The 17,500-nt window shown below is 47.0% G+C and overlaps 1 pseudogene across 1 annotated transcript in view; it reads left to right on the top strand.

The window, feature by feature from the left end:
- The window catches only part of LOC308175269, a 24,629-nt pseudogene that overhangs the window by 311 nt on the left and 6,818 nt on the right, over window positions 1–17,500 (top strand). Inside the window, exons 2-8 of the transcript in view lie at window positions 5,694–5,847; window positions 10,283–11,171; window positions 11,229–11,311; window positions 11,902–11,953; window positions 12,572–12,633; window positions 13,219–13,521; window positions 15,100–15,260. The product of the transcript in view is annotated as an uncharacterized misc_RNA (transcript). The remainder of the gene's footprint in view (window positions 1–5,693; window positions 5,848–10,282; window positions 11,172–11,228; window positions 11,312–11,901; window positions 11,954–12,571; window positions 12,634–13,218; window positions 13,522–15,099; window positions 15,261–17,500) is intronic.

Here is a 17,500-nt window from a genome sequence, read left to right as displayed (position 1 = left end):
GAGAGTCTGAGCACTCTAGAACACAGAGAGTCTGAGCACTCCAGAACACAGAGAGTCTGAGCACTCTAGAACACAGAGAGTCTGAGCACTCTAGAACACAGAGAGTCTGAGCACTCTAGAACACAGAGAGTCTGAGCACTCTAGAACACAGAGAGTGCCATTAGAGCAGTCTGTTAACTGGGTATAAAACATTTAGAAAGATGACTTTAGAAGAGTCAATTTAGCGTCTATAACATCCTCATAGGAAATGATAATAATAGGCCTAAATGATATGCAACCTCAGCCAATATGTTCAAGTCAAGACTAAAAACCCATCTTTTTAATATTGCCTTTAAATGACTAAATGATTAAATGATGATTATATAATGATTGGAGCACGTTGAGCTGCAACGTTTGCAGGAAAAGCGCTATACAAATAAAAAGTTATTATTCTATTCTATTATAAATTCCCTGAACTGACTGGAGTTGTGTCTGTCAGACAGTCAGATATAAGCTTTCCTGGCAGCAGTTTCAGGGACCAGTGCAATTCTCTCTCCCTGTAGCCAAGCCCTCCTATACTGCCTGATGACTCAGTGTGTGACCAACCCCTCTCTGTTGAATATTGCAGCAGCTGTGGCTCACTCATTCAAAGTATATGTAGGATATACAGTATATCTGCTGATTTGCATTTTGGTGTCTCGATTTGAATGACCCCTCTCCCCCCTCCCCCTCCCTCGATTAAATGTGTTATCTCACATATCACATTCTCACATTACCCTTTTCTTAGAAAGAAGAGACCTGAAAAAATATATCGTTAGCCCTCATAGCATGAGTCATACCTGCCTAACTCTCCTCTCCTAACACTGCTGATTCACTGTGCGTTATTGCCTCTATGACATCAGCCTATCAGAATGCTTGTTACATTCCAAAATCACTACCTGCCCAAGTCATCTGTTTGACATCATAGGCGTTTTTGACACTACATACAAAGATGGCTCGGCTGACCACAAGTGAAGCATGACTCAGGCAATTATGCTAGGAGGCTAACGATATTGTACTTTCTTCAGCTGTTTGATTTGAATGTAACACATAGGACCAAATGAGGGTATTGAATGCTATCAGATGCCATGCTTGATCAACCCGCATGTGGTATGCTGTACACCCACTGGCATACCCTACATTACATACACCCGTATCTGGCATTCATACCATCTTCTTATGATCACTTCACATCTCATTATTGAGTCATCAAATATATATTGATGCATAGCCTACATTGAAATGTTTCACCGTCATAAAGGGACGCTTACAAAGAGACAGGTTCAGGATGGTATTTATAGGCCTAATTGGAAAATAAATACGATTGTTTTGATAGTTTTTTCAGGTATTGATGACGTCATTGTAATCTCACACAGGTGTTACCTATTCAACTAGCCTACCTGTCTATTTAATGGCTGTCATGAACTGTTTTGTGTATGTAAGACTTGACAAAGGCTATGGCCGAAACCGTTGTCATATTAAATCTACACTTTTTTGCATCTGGAACGAGATGGTAAATGGACTGACTTATATGGCGCCTTATTCGAAAGCGCTTTACAACGGCCTCTCATTCACCCATTCACACACACATTCACACACCATACATACTTTGTGTTTTGTCCCCCGCCCCCACCTGTGGTGTATGTCCCCACCTGTCCTACCCGCTGTACATACCTTATGTTTTGTTGTATTGTTCTTCCCATGTTGGATGTATGTTTATCTTGTAGATAGTACTAGTTATTTGTCTGTATTATCTTGTAGATAGTACTAGTTTTTTTGTCTGTCTTACATGTAACGATTAATTGAGTATCAAGGACCCCAATTGAAATAAGCCAGTGGCTTTCTTGGGTTTTTATCCTGTTAGTTGACCTTGTATGTAATATGTACTTTCATGTACCTACTTCTGCAAATCTTCTAATAAAGTTTTCAATCAATCAAAACCAATAGCAGCAAGCTACCATGCAAGGCGCCGGCCCGCTCACTGGGAGCAATTTGCGGTTCAGTGTCTTGCCCAGGGACACTTCGACATGTGGCCAGCCGGGGCTCGAACCGCCGATCTGCCTACCTTGCGATCATTAGACGGGGGCTCTACCTCCTGCGCCACAGCCGGAACTAGTGTGCGGCTTCTACTCCTTTTAATAGTATTTATAGGCTACCATTAATGATCCTTTCATTGATAAGTGAACTCCCTTCACCTCCACTCCCTTCATGTCTCCGCCACTCTGCTCTGTCGTTCATTAACCAGGGTTCAGTGTCTGGAGTGGGAGCTGTCATAACACTAGGAAGCACAGGACATTTGTCTTATGTCATTGCTAAACCTGCTATCGTGCTAACCTATTTCTGTAACTGTTTGCTACTTGATAACAGTGTAGTTACCTCAACATTGAACGGCTGCGACGTAAAGAAACTGGTAGTGTGGACGGTGGGAGTAGTGTGTGTGTGTGTGTGTTAGAGGTGTGGTTAGCTAGTCATTATATTTAACGTGCCTCTGCGCCTAGGGGAGAGGAACACACACACTCTCTGAATCTCAGAGTTGTGTTTTACATGAGCACACACGTACTGTGAATATTAACCAGCTTTTCTGAGGTGCCTTCTGAAACTGTCCTGTTTGAAAAGGGGAATAAAAAATACTGATGGATGTGGATAACGGGCTATCCTGTTGTGTGGTGCGATCAGCACTCGAGTTGAGGGGGGATGGGGGGGGATGGCATCCCCCCCTGAAATAAAAACGGTCAAAATCATCCCCCATCTAAAACTGCCATCCCCCCCTTTCCATCCCTTATGTCATGTTATCAATGAACGTGGTATTACCGCTATTTCAACATTTAGTTTTGTGTATATTGAGTAAAATACTGTGGGTGGGGGGGCACGCACACATGCAATGACATTTTTACCAAGTCACTGACACTGAAGTCACTGACGCTGTGGGGATTTTCTTTTACAGCTTGAGTACTGGGTGTGATACTGATGTCACTACTACCTGATCGTAAAGGCGTCTGGTTCGTCAGCTGGTTTGTCAGAATCGCTGTTAACGCTGTAAAAACACGGGTTTCCTCTTCAGGGACCAGTAGTTCTTTAATCTGGGTCAGAATGAATGAATGAATGAACGAATGAATGAATGAATGAATTACTTAATTAATGATCTTTATTGTCATTGTAACAGGTACAAGGACATGTAAATGCAAGCCCTAGGTGCTAACAAACAAACACAGTCCTAAGATAATAAAAAACAAGAATGAGACATAAATAGACATAAATAGGGGGGATATAAATAGAAATCGGGGGATAAGTGATCGATAGGGATCTGAGAATGTATCTATTATGTAACTTCTATACTTCTATACACTATATGGCCTATTCACAGGAGGGTATATAGACAGTAAGCATGTAACTGTGTACTTTTATAAACATAGAAACATATGAACTAGTAGACTTATATACAGTATATGAAAACCTAACACAAGAATGTAAACATATTGCAGGGTTATAGAACATTGCACTATTCCCTTGGTTATTATTGGCACAGTAGTTTCTCGTATCAGAATGAATCAGGGTCAGATCCAGGATCCAGATTAAAGGTTTGGAACAACTGGAGGCCCGGGAATGTTTTCAGTGTTTTCAGAAGGCGTCTCACCTCCCGAGTCCAAAGGTCCGATCCCTTCTCTTCTCTCTCCAGGACAAAGTTCCCGTTCCTTAGATTTCCTTTTTCCACTCAGGGGATTCCTGATGGGAGGGGCAGGGTCTGATTACGGAGCGATGCTTCAGGCTTTATGATGTCGTGACGTTAGAATTATAAGGTTCTATCTCCATTTTTGTGGAGCCTAACCCTAACCCTAACCCTTTTTACATAATCTGATCCATTAGGTGTTTATTAATGCCTGTGTGGTGTTATTTTTTTAAATGTTGACCTTTTTGAGTTAGTAATTAATAAAATACAAAGGTTCCATCTCACAAAACATAATGGAATGTAAAAACTTTGACGCTCAATATCTCTGAACTTCCCTAAACGGAGATAGAACCTTATCATTCTAAACGGAGATAGAACCTTATCATTCTAAGCTTACGATGTGTGTGTATGAAAAGTGAAACAACTATAGGGAATGATCATACTGTCCTTGTTCCATGTTGAGTTATTTATTTTATGTAGTGAAGACAGACAGGAAAGTAAGGAGAAGAAGGGAGAGAGAGAGGGCATGTCAGCAGGGCATGGGGGGCCGGATTCTAACCCATGCCGACATGGGCATATGTGTGCGCTATAGGGGTGGGCAAACGATCCAAAAAAATTGTTCGATAATCGTAACGAATTAACGATCAATTATCGATTAATCAATAAGTTTTTTTTTATATATATATATTATTATTATTTATTTATTTTTTAAATAAAAAAAAAATCGGAAAAACAAATAGGGCAGAAATAACAAGCATGTTTTCCTTGGGTAATTTTTTTTAATTTGTGTTGCTATTGCACACATTCATTCATTCACATCCAAACTAGACACTACAGTCAGATAACAATCCTCTTAAACAAGGCAGTGAGTAGCCTAAATTGTTTAACTTAAAAACACATTTTACGTTATAAATAAAAATATAGAAAATAAGTAACTCACCATAGGAGCAGTAAAAAAACAGTTACTCACAAATAGGAGGATGACTGAAAACGTTAGTGTCCTTAAGAGCGTCCAGCTTAACTTAAATTTAAACTCCAGCGAGAGACTGTAGGCGGCAGGCCTACTGGTTCTTGTTCAGAAAGATGATCATGTTAACATGTTCAGCGGTGAGAGACGAACGCAATCTGGTGACACGTGGACAAACTAATTTCCGTTATTATTATTCTAAATGTATGATTATCGATCAAAATATTTTGTGATCGACCAAGACCTTATCGATCAATTAATCGATCATCGATCATCGATGCCCACCCCTAGTGCGCTATAGACCACGGTGCTAGACCACTGGACCTCCCCAGACCACTGCCATGTTGAGTTATGTCAACACTGTGAACGTTAGGGTTAGGGTTAGCACAGTATAATTACACCAGTGATGCACTGTCCTCTTTTATAATGTCAAACTCTTCATTCTCTCTCTCTCTCTCCCCTCCTCCCCTCCCCTCCCTCTCTCGGCCCTCTGCAGGTGAAAATGACAACTCATCATTGACCCTTTCCCTTAAAGCCTGACCTCTAATAGGTCAGAGCCTTGGATCGTAACCCCCCCCCCCCCCCTAGAAGAATACCCCCCCCCCCCCCCTGAACCTCCATGTCCCTCATGGAGCCTCCCAAACAACCCCCCACACCCACATCCTCCTCCGTAACCCACAAAGCAGCGGAGGCCGCCAAACCCCGGCCCCCCATCCCGAGGAAACCTCCCTCCTCCTCCCAGAGTGACTCCTCCTCCTCCTCCCCCCCCCCCGCCGGGGGGAGAGCCGGGGGGGGGCGGCGCAGCGCGGACCTCGGCGGTGGGGAAGGTGAAGAGGATCGTGGACCGGTTCAGCCAGCCAGAACCAGCAGCAGCTGCCACCTCGTCCGGAGCGGTGGAGCAAACCGCCGCTAACAGTACAACTGCTAACAGTACAACCGCTAACAGTACAACCGCCGGACCTTCCACAACCAGAAAAGGAGGACCCAAACGGGCCCCCACCGTCAAGCCCAAACCCTCCCGGGCCCCCCCCCCCCCTACAGACACTCACGGGGGGAGGGGGGGAGCAGGCCCCACCGCTGCCCGTGAAGAGGAGCCGCATCCTGCGTCAGCAGAGCGACCAGGCGAACAGGGAGACCCCCCCCGGGGGGGAGGGAGGGGGCGGCGTCCCCGTCTCTGTGGAGGGAGGACGCTCAGGTAAGGGTTGACTCTGTCTCTCTCTCTCTCTGTCTCTCTCTCTCTCTCTCTGTCTCTCTCTCTCTCTCTCTGTCTCTCTCTCTCTCTCTCTCTATCTCTCTCTCTCTCTGTCTCGCTGTCTCTCTCTCTCTGTCTCTCTGTCTCTCTGTCTCTCTGTCTCTCTGTCTCTCTGTCTCTCTCTCTCTCTGTCTCTCTGTATCTCTCCCTCTCTGTCTCTCTCTCTCTCTCTGTCTCTCTCCCTCTCTGTCTCTCTCTCTCTCCCTCTCTGTCTCTCTCCCTCTCTCTCTGTCTCTCTCCCTCTCTGTCTCTCTCTCTCCCTCTCTCTCTGTCTCTCTCCCTCTCTGTCTCTCTCTCTCTCCCTCTCTCTCTGTCTCTCTCCCTCTCTCTCTCTCTCTCTCTCTCTCTCTCAGGTAGGGTTGACTCCATCAAGTCGATAATAATAATAATAATAAGCTGCTGCAATATTCAACCAGAGAGGGGTTGGTTGGTCATACACTGAGTCATCAGGCAGTATAGGAGGGCTTGGCTAACACACAGAGAGCCTGAGCACTCTGGAACACAGAGAGTCTGAGCACTCGAGAACACAGAGAGTCTGAGCACTCGAGAACACAGAGAGTCTAAGCACTCGAGAACACAGAGGGCCCTATTATGCACTTCATCAATAAGACGAGGCGGTAGATCTAAACTTAAGACGTGGAGGCGTGGTCAAGGCCACTTTGGTATTATGCGTGCTGTAGTGGGCACCTAAAACCCGGCGCTAAGCAAAGAAATTAGTCATGGGTGTGTTTTGGGCGTCTTCTCAATCAACCCAATCAGCGTGCCAGGTGCCATTCCCTTTAAGAACCGGCTGCGTTAAGTCATTAGCGCTATGCTATTATGGAAGTCCTGAGAAGGAGGTCAGCGCGCTTCTCTGCCTCTCCCTTCTGAAATAAAGCATTTATACTGTGACCGTAATTGACGTCTTGCCGTGGAGCCACGTGCGTGTTCATGTGTGCCCACATGCATGCGCAAACCGCGGAGGCGCGCTCGTGTTTCAAAACGTGCATGAAGTCTAAACTTAAGAACTTTTCAAACCACTTCTTAGCGCTAGGAGCAAAGTCAGATCGCATAATAGCAGGGGCGCCTAGTGCACTTCATTAACATATGAACACTCCCACAATGAGTAATATATGCACGGGAGTTTTACGTCTTATGTGTGGGCGCCTATCGACACCTGCATAATAGCAGTAGCGCGTATGAAGCGCATAATAAGGGTGGCGGTAGGTCTTAACCTGGCGGTGCGTCTTAATTAAGACTTAAGACGGCAAGTTAAGAAGTGCATAATAGGGCCCAGAGAGTCTGAGCAGTATAGGAGGGCTTGGCTACAGGGAGAGAGAATTGCACTGGTCCCTGAAACTGCTGCCAGGAAAGCTGCAGCTGACTGTCTGACAGACACAACTCCAGTCAGTTCAGGGAATAACCAGAGTTTATAATAGAATATAATCATAACTTTTCATTTGTATAGCGCTTTTCCTGCAAACGTTGCAGCTCAAAGTGCTCCAATCATTATATTATATAATCATCATTATATAATGATATAAGGCAATAAGATGGGTTTTCTTGAGTCTTGACTTGAACATATTTTCTGAGGTTGCATCCCTATTAATAATAATAATAATAACTTTTATTTGTATAGCACTTTTCCTGCAAACGCTGGTTCTTGCAGCTCAAAGTGCTACAATCATTATATAATCATGACTTAATTATTTGGTAATTTAAAGGCAATATTAAAAAGATGGGTTTTTAGTCTTGACTTGTACATATGTGCTGAGGTTGCATCCCTAATGTAAACTGGCAGTGCATTCCACAATCTGGAGCATAAAATGAGAATGCAGCCTCACCAAATCTCTTCTTTTGTACATGTGGTACACAGAGAAAACCAGCGTCAGAAGACCTGAGAGCTCTATTGGGCTGATATGCTAGCAAAAGACCTGAGAGCTCTATTGGGCTGATATGCTAGCAAATTAATATAGTAAATACGAGCATATGAATAATATGCTAGCAATGAATCACTATCAATTTGCATGACGCCTCTCTCACAAAAGAACCTATGGAAGGGACTGGTCATTTGCTAGCGAAGCGATCATTTGGCATTCTGTCAAACGACAGATCAGTCACATAAGAGATTGTCACCCACCAATAGAGTGATCTCAACACATAAACATATTAGTTTTGACGCCTTTTACAAGCTGTCATTTGCTAGCAAATATTGAAGTGTCCATTCTTGATATGTAGTCGCTTTGCTAGCAAACGACCAGTCCCTTTCATAGGGTCTATGACCATCCTACTAGTGACCTGCAGAACAGATCAGCGAACGGACCAGATCAGCCAGAGAGATTGTCACCCACACAATAGGTGATCTCAACACATAAACATATTAGTTTCGACGCCTTTACAAGCCTGAACGATGAGCCCCACCCTGTATAACCAAGCCTTGGGTATTAGCCCAAAGTTACCTAGATTAAATAGTTTGGTCATTTAAATGAGACACAACTAAAAGACAGCTGACTTGGACCTGCCCACTTTTGTTTGTCAGTTGTCATGACAACTGTGAGGGCGGGTGTGCCGCAGGAGGTAGAGCCGGCGTCTAATGATAGCAAGGGCGGCAGATCGGCGGTTCGAACCCCGGCAGGCCACGTGTCGAGGTGTCCTTGGGCAAGACACTGAGCCCCAAATTGCTCCTAATGAGCGGGATGGCCGGTGCCTTGCATGGTAGCTTGGCCGCCATTGGTGTGTGAATGTGTGTGTGAATGGGTGAATGAGAGGCCGTTGTAAAGCACTTTGGAATAAGGCGCTATGTAAGTGCAGTCCGTTTGTCATGGCCACTTGAATTTGTGGTGAATGTGACATATGTGATTGATAGGAGGGCTGACACCTGCTCTGGTGTCCCAGAGGCGTAGACACGTAGAGAGCTCACTGAGGAGTACACAGGTGTGGAGCCATGTCACCTCAGTCATAAATAAAAACAGGTTCTGTCAGTGTGTGAGAGAGAGAGAGAGAGAGAGAGAGAGAGAGAGAGAGAGAGAGAGAGAGAGAGAGAGAGAGAGAGAGAGAGAGAGAGAGAGAGAGAGAGAGAGAGAGAGAGAGAGAGAGAGAGAGAGAGAGAGAGAGAGAGAGAGAGAGAGAGAGAGAGAGAGAGAGAGAGAGAGAGAGAGAGAGAGAGAGAGAGAGAGAGAGAGAGAGAGAGAGAGAGAGAGAGAGAGAGAGAGAGAGAGAGAGAGAGAGAGAGAGATTGGCTGCTCAGAAATGCCTGTGGCCCAAGATCTGGATGGCTGACACATACATAGACCGCATATTATGTTGTTGTGTGTGTGTGTGTGTGAGAGAGAGAGAGAGAGAGAGAGAGAGAGAGAGAGAGAGAGAGAGAGAGAGAGAGAGAGAGAGAGAGGAGAGTGATGTCAATAGCTGAGGGACTGAGATTGAAGACATGGTGGATTATTTCAATCTTTTAATTGTTCATTGTTATTATAATCACCAGTCTATAAACACACATTTTCTCAAGGCGGTTTTGTCAACCTTTTGCCCTTTGAGAAAACCCACCAAATGAATAGAGACCATGTTCTAAATGACTAACCTGGTTCATTGTTAACAGTAAATTAAATTGCACAATGAAACCTTACCAGTCGTAACCACAATGGTCTACTACTGTAAACTAGCGTCTTAAAGTTATCTTTTCTCAAAACGACTTCCAATATAAATTGTTCCTATTCTAGTCTACTTTATTTTTTCGAAAATGCGGTCAAGCTGCTTTGCAAGAGATTTTCTTTTGTTGATCTATTTTTAGATATTTATTTCTTCCCAGCAGCAACAGTAGAGTAGAGAGAGACTGTGTACGCCTCGAGACTAAGCTGAACGGCTTTGGACAAGCCGCCTCTGGCTCTCCCTCTCTCCCTCTCTCTCTCTCTCTCCCTCTCTCCCTCTCTCCCTCTCTCCCAGTTTCCCAGTCTCCCTCTCTCCCAGTATCCCTCTCTCCCTCTCTCCCAGTCTCCTCTCTCCCTCTCTCCCTCTCTCCCAGTCTCCCTCTCTCCCTCTCTCCCAGTCTTATAATGACTGTATTATATATTATGACAGTATATGACTGTATTATTTATTATTACAGTATATTGTGAGCTTAGAATGATAAGGTTCTATCTCCGTTTAGGGTAGTTCAGAGATATTGAGCGTCAAAGTTTTTACATTCCATTATGTTTTGTGAGATGGAACCTTTGTATTTTATGAATTACTAACTACATTTAAAAAACAAAAAACAACACACAGGCATTAATAAACACCTAATGGATCAGATTATGTAAAAAACTCAATTTTGACCAAAAATGGAGATAGAACCTTATAATTCTAACGTCACGATATATCTCTGGCCTCTAACTCTGTGTATGTCACTCTCCCTCTCACCCAGAACCAGATGGCAAGGAGGTGGAGCTTCAGCTGACCGGAGGGGTGGAGCTTCAGCTGAAGGGGGCGGAGCCAGAGGCCGAGCATCGGTCAGACAGCCCCCCAAGCCCCCACTGTGAGAGGGACTGCAGCTGTGTGTGCCACCTCCAGCGACCCGGCATGATGCTGGTCTGGGTGCCTGTGAACGAAGAAGAGGAGGAAGAAGAGGAGGAGGGAGAGGTGGAGGAGGAGGAGGAGGAGGAGGGGGAGGAGGGGGAGCAGCATGGAGGGGAGGAGGGGTCAATCGAGTCTTCGGAGGGGGACGACGACGAGAGTTCGGAGGAAACGACGAGGAACCCCAAACCCAACAAGGCCAAGAAGTTCCACCACGTCCTGGACGTGATGATCGCCGAGGGCAACCGGAGACGCTCGGACCCGGGCCCCCTGGTGGTGCTGACCTCCTTCTCGAACAACGCCAACAAACGCCCCCAGTCTCCCCCCGTCCCCCCCAAACGGACGCAGTCCCCGCCCACCCACGTGGTCGTCCGAGGAGGAGCCGCCCCCTCCTTAGACGAGAAGAAGAAGAAGGAGGAGGAGGAGGAGGAGGACTCGATCTACGAATACACTCTCCTCGTAGTCGAGAACCCTACCGCCCACAACGTGCCCAGCATCAAGGTCCAGAAACTCGGCCGGCGCAACAAACTGTCCTCCGGCAACTCCTCGGATGCTTCTTCTTCTTCGGAGTTCCAGCCCGATCCGGACCCAACGGACCCAAACGCCATCCCTCCCGCCATCCCGCCTCGCGTTCCCCTCGGCCCCCAGAACAACACAGCCCCCCGCATCCTCACCCCTGTGCACCGGGGGGGCGTCGCCCTCCCCCCCCAGCCCACCGCGCCGCCCACCTCCCTGCAGAGGTCCTCCTCCTCCGTCAGCGCCTCCTCCTCCTCCTCCTCCTCCCCCGGCGCTGGGAGGGTCCCCCACAGAGCGCCTCCTCCACCCCCCACCAGCCCCCACCTGCGCCACAGAGACCTCCGACGCCAGCCTCCCAAAACAGGTCAGGATGCCAACGTCTCTCTCTCTTTATCTCTCTCTCTCTCTCTCTCTTTCTCTCTCTTTATCTCTCTCTCTCTTTATCTCTCTCTCTTTCTCTCTCTTTATCTCTCTCTCTCTTTATCTCTCTCTCTTTCTCTCTCTCTTTCTCTCTCTTTCTCTCTCTCTCTCTTTATCTCTCTCTCTCTCTCAATATCTCTCTCTATCTCTCTCTCTCTCTCAATATCTCTCTCTCTCTCTCTCTCTCTCTTTATCTCTCTCTCTCTATCCCTCTCTCTATCTCTCTCTCTCTCTCTCCCTCTCTCTCTCTCTCTCTCTCTCCCTCTCTCTCAATATCTCTCTATCTCTCTCTCTTTATCCCTCTCTCTCTATCCCTCTCTCTCTCCCTCTCTCTCTCCCTGTCTCTCCCTCTCTTTCTCTCTCTCTCCCCCCCCCCTCTCTCTCTCTCACAGGTCAAAATGCCGACATCTCACTCGCTCAATCTCGCACACAAGTGAAAGGGTTTAGTCCAGAAGAACACATGCCATTCAAGTATTTCAGTAGCAGAAGGGAGGAGGGAGGAGGGTGTCGCTCATGCTTCTGTCTCCCTTGTAGAAGCAGAGGACCGGGGCCCTGAAGGAGAGAAGGAGGACGCAGAGGAAGAGCAGTAAGATACCAGCGTGTTCTTCTCTGCTTGTCTCTCTTTCACCTGGCCAGACCCCATTCTCCCTCTCCCTTCATCCCTTCATCCCTTCTCCCTCTCCTCACCCTCTCCCTTCATCCCTTCATCCCTTCTCCCTCTCCTCACCCTCTCCCTTCATCCCTTCATCCCTTCATCCCTTCTCCCTCTCCTCACCCTCTCCCTTCATCCCTTCAATGTCACTTGTTCTAATCTCGCCTCATGTCCATCTATAATAATAATAATAATAATAATAATAATGATAATAATAACTTTATTTGTATAGCGCTGCAAACGTTGCAGCTCAAAGTGCTTTAATCATTATATAATCTTAATTTAATTATTTTGTAACTTAAATGCAATATTAAAAGGATGGGTTTTTATAATTTTAATTTAATTATTTAGTCATTTAAAGGCAATATTAAAAGATGGGTTTTTAGTCTTGACTTGAACATGTTCTGAGGTTGCATCCCTAATGTAAACTGGCAGTGCATTCCACAATCTGGGTGCATAAAATGAGAATGCAGCCTTTCTACCCTTTCCACCTCATACCCCTAATAACCCCGTAACCCCCTCTGTCCCTCCTTCCTCTCCTTCCTCTCCCAGCCCCCCAGCAGCCCCCCCCAGGAGGACGTCATCCACAGACTGGGAGTCCAGGCTGCAGGATGGTAAGATTAAGATTAACACGCAAAGAAAGCAAAAACAATAATATAAGCCACTGTCCAATCAGGTTACAGGAAATGGAACCCACTGTAACATCAGACCACAGGAACTCAGGAAGTCCTGAGATATCGTCATTGTTTTGATTGTTATAAATACAATAATGTGTTATTGTCACTCATAATATTGTAGGCTATGCTAACACACTGTTAAGTTCTGAGACTGCAAATGCATATCTGAAGAAAAGTCAAGTGTTCATTTTACTTTCTACAGTGTCAAATTTCTGACTCCAGATATCTCTCCATAAAGAGCTTTTTATTTACTTCGTGAGGTTAGATAAGGTTCTATCTCCGTTTAGGGTAGTTCAGAGATATTGAGCGTCAAAGTTTTTACATTCCATTATGTTCTGTGAGATGGAACCTTTGTATTTTATGAATTACTAACTCAAAAATGTCAACATTTTAAAAATAACACCACACAGGCATTAAGAAACACCTAATGGATCAGATTATGTAAAAAACTCAATTTTGACCAAAAATGGAGATAGAACCTTATAAACTCTAACGTCACACTTTCTACCCTGGTTCTACCAGAACCTCTGTACCAGACCTACCGGGCCACCGTCATCACCAAGGAGATCCGGCGCCAGACCGTCTGCCGCAGCATCAGCAAGGCCAGCGCCGACTACCACATGGACTGGACCAACCACCACCGGGGGGGCGGCGGTGGTGCCGGGGGGGCGGGGGGCACCACGGGGACCGGGGGGGGCGGGGGGGGCGCCCAGGAGTAGCCCCGCCCACGCCCCGGGTCAGAGCACGCTGTGGCAGGACCTCCCCGCCGTGAGGGACAGCGGCCTGCTGGACGACCTCAACCCTGAACAGTGCAAATACCAGGAGGTGAGGAGGGAAGGGTTATCTACTGTCTATATATATATATACGACCTCAGCCCAGAACTGTGCAAGTACCAGGAGGTGAGGAGTTACCTACTGTCTATCTCTCTCTCTGTCTCTCTCTCTCTTTATCTCTCTCTCTCTCTCTCTCTCTGTCTCTCTCTCTCTTTATCTCTCTCTCTCTCTCTCTCTGTCTCTCTCTCTCTCTCTCTCTTTATCTCTCTCTCTCTCTCTTTATCTCTCTCTCTCTCTCTCTCTCAAGTACCAGGAGGTGAGGAGGAGTTACCTACTGTCTCTCTCTCTCTCTCTCTCTTTCTCTCTCTCTCTCTCCCTCTGTCTCTCTGTCTCTCTCTCTGTCTCTCTCTCTGTCTCTCTCTCTCTCTCTGTCTCTCTCTCTGTCTCTCTCTCTCTCTCTGTCTCTCTCTCTGTCTCTCTCTCTCTGTCTCTCTCCCTGTCTCTCTCTCTCTCTCTGTCTCTCTCTCTCTCTCTCTGTCTCTCTCTCTCTCTGTCTCTCTCTTTCTCTCTGTCTCTCTCTCTCTCTCTGTCTCTCTCTCTGTCTCTCTCTCTCTCTCTGTTTCTCTCTATATACTGTATATGTTACAGTACATGTGGTAATACGGTACATGTGGGAAAACTAGAGTTAGGGTTAGGTGCTACGTCGACTTAACCCTAATCCTAACCCTAACCCTACCCCTACCCCTACCCCTAACCCTAACCCTAACCCTAGCACCCTAGCAACTAACTCTAACCCTAGTTTTCCCCCATGTACCGTAACATATATATATGACCTCAGCCCAGAACAGTGCAAGTACCAGGAGGTGAGGAGAGGAATCCACTGTCCGCTACCTAACATACATAATATAATATTGACACTCTCTCCACTTTCAAATCCAGTCTTAAAACACACCTTTTCACAATGGAATATTATTTGATTTGATTTCTGCTGTATTTTTTTTGTTATTATATCTGACTTTGCTGTTTTTCTCTGACTTTGCTTTGTTGATTTTATAATGTTTTCATATGTGGTTTTAAACTGCCTTGAAAGGCGCCCATAAATAAAATGTACTATTATTATTACATCCCTGCTGCCTGATCAACATGAAAGCACGATACTTTACAGTTAAGTTTAAGACGTTGAATGAACGGCTCAGATGTTGACCGGCAACCGAATCTCTCTATCTCTTTATCTCTCTCTCTATCTCTTTATCTCTCTCTCTCTATCTCTCTTTATCTCTCCCTGTATCTCTCCCTCCCTCTCTCTCTCCCTCTCTCTCTCCCTCTCTCTCTTTATCTCTCTCTATCTCTTTATCTCTCTCCCCCTCTCTCTCTCCCCCTCTCTCTCCCTCCCCCCCTCCCCCTCTCCCTCCCTCCCCCCCTCTCTCTCCCTCCCTCCCCCCTTCCTCCCTCCCTCCCTCCCCCCTCTCTCCCTCCCCCCCTCTCCCCCCCCCCCCCTCTCCCCCCCCTCCCTCCCCCCCTCTCCCTCTCTCCCTCCCCCCTCCCTCCCTCCCTCCCCCCTCCCTCCCTCCCTCCCTCCCCTCTCTCTCTCCCTCCCTCCCTCCCTCCCCCCCCCCTCCCCCCCTCCAGAGTATGTTCGAGGTGTTGACGTCGGAGGCGTCCTACCTGCGCTCCCTGCGCGTGCTGACAGACCACTTCCTGGACTCGCGGGACCTGGAGGAAGCTCTGATCATCAGGGACAGGAAGACGCTCTTCTCCAATGTCCTGAGGGTGCGGGAGGTCAGCGAGAGGTAAGATGGCCATGCCGGGGAGTACGTGGCTTCAGATAGCCATGCTGGGGAGTACGTGGCTGTAGATGGACATGCTGGGGAGTACGTGGCTGTAGATGGACATGCTGGGGAGTACGGGGCTGTAGATGGACATGCTGGGGAGTACGTGGCTGTAGATGGACATGCTGGGGAGTACGTGGCTGTAGATGGACATGCTGGGGAGTACGTGGCTGTAGATGGACATGCTGGGGAGTACGTGGCTGTAGATGGACATGCTGGGGAGTACGTGGCTGTAGATGGACATGCTGGGGAGTACGTGGCTGTAGATAGACATGTTGGGGAGTACGTGGCTGTAGATGGACATGTCGGGGAGTACGTGGCTGTAGATGGACATGCTGGGGAGTACGTGGCTGTAGATGGACATGCTGGGGAGTACGTGGCTGTAGATGGACATGCTGGGGAGTACGTGGCTGTAGATGGACATGCTGGGGAGTACGTGGCTGTAGATGGACATGCTGGGGAGTACGTGGCTGTAGATGGACATGCCGGGGAGTACGTGGCTGTAGATGGACATGTCGGGGAGTACGTGGCTGTAGATGGACATGCTGGGGAGTACGTGGCTGTAGATGGACATGCTGGGGAGTACGTGGCTGTAGATGGACATGCTGGGGAGTACGTGGCTGTAGATGGACATGCTGGGGAGTACGTGGCTGTAGATGGACATGCTGGGGAGTACGTGGCTGTAGATGGACATGCTGGGGAGTACGTGGCTGTAGATGGACATGCTGGGGAGTACGTGGCTGTAGATGGACATGCTGGGGAGTACGTGGCTGTAGATGGACATGCTGGGGAGTACGTGGCTGTAGATGGACATGCTGGGGAGTACGTGGCTGTAGATAGACATGTTGGGGAGTACGTGGCTGTAGATGGACATGCTGGGGAGTACGTGGCTGTAGATGGACATGCTGGGGAGTACGTGGCTGTAGATGGACATGCTGGGGAGTACGTGGCTGTAGATGGACATGCTGGGGAGTACGTGGCTGTAGATGGACATGCTGGGGAGTACGTGGCTGTAGATGGACATGTCGGGGAGTACGTGGCTGTAGATGGACATGCTGGGGAGTACGTGGCTGTAGATGGACATGCTGGGGAGTACGGGGCTGTAGATGGACATGCTGGGGAGTACGTGGCTGTAGATGGACATGCTGGGGAGTACATGGCTGTAGATGGACATGCTGGGGAGTACGTGGCTGTAGAAATTCAAGTAGAAATTCAAAAATCATCCTTGTTACATCAAAGTCAAGTCAAGCCAAGTCAGGTTTATTTCTATAGCACATTTACAATGACAAACAGCCGACCAAAGTACATTTAACGGATAAAACACTAGTAAAAAGAAAACAACTAATAAAAATACACTAAAACAAAAACAAGGTGCAATACAGAATACAACACAGGTGCAGAAAAGTGCAGTTGGTTGTCGGGAGGCAGGCTCACCTCAGGTCAAAGGGCAGGGAGGAGAGGTACGTCTCAGCGAAGGTTTTAAAAGCCTCGACGCTCTGGGCAGAGCAGAGACATCATAGTAACATACTTTTTGTGTATCTTCAAAATAGTGTTATAATTGTTTGGTAATAACAATAATGATCATTCCCTCCCCACATTACATGCCAAACAAGTGGCTAATTCTGCCCCTCAGCACTGCGTCTCCTGAAGACACCCGCTTTTCCCCTCAACTGTGTCCCTAAAAACATCTATTGCCCCCCTTGTACTGTCTCTCTGTTTCTCCAGTGTCCAAAAAAACAAAAACAAAAAAACTAGGTTCAGAAGATGGTGATAGAAGAAGGTTTTTCCTTCTATCAGTGGCCCCGGGCCTGAGCTGGATTACTCTTCCTGCTACGACTGGTGGATTGATGATTCACATGCTTAGTAGTCAAATGTACTGATTGTAAGTCGCTTTGGAATAAGGCGTCTGCTAAATGCCCAAAATGTAAATGTAAAATGTAATACCATATACTCTGTCAACGGGTAATAAACCGTGTAGATTCTTGTATAACTGGACCTCAAAATGCCATTGAAAACCTGAGTGGCTGGAAAAGCATGTGGTTACAGGAAGGAAGCCAGGTTTCCATGGTGACATTATGACTTTATTGCGGTACGGTACGGGAACAATCCGGAATGCTTCGGAGAGCGTGCTTTTTCACGAGCTGCACCCCGCCTCTGGAATTCTGGACATTGCTGTGTTAATTGTTCCCTGTGCCTGTTCG

This window comes from Nansenia antarctica (genome assembly GCF_963989245.1).
Source record: "Nansenia antarctica genome assembly, contig: SCAFFOLD_443, whole genome shotgun sequence".
NCBI classification, from domain to species: domain Eukaryota; kingdom Metazoa; phylum Chordata; class Actinopteri; order Argentiniformes; family Microstomatidae; genus Nansenia; species Nansenia antarctica.
The sequence above is the reverse complement of the archived record's forward strand: the minus strand, read 5'-3'. Positions and strand labels throughout refer to the sequence as shown.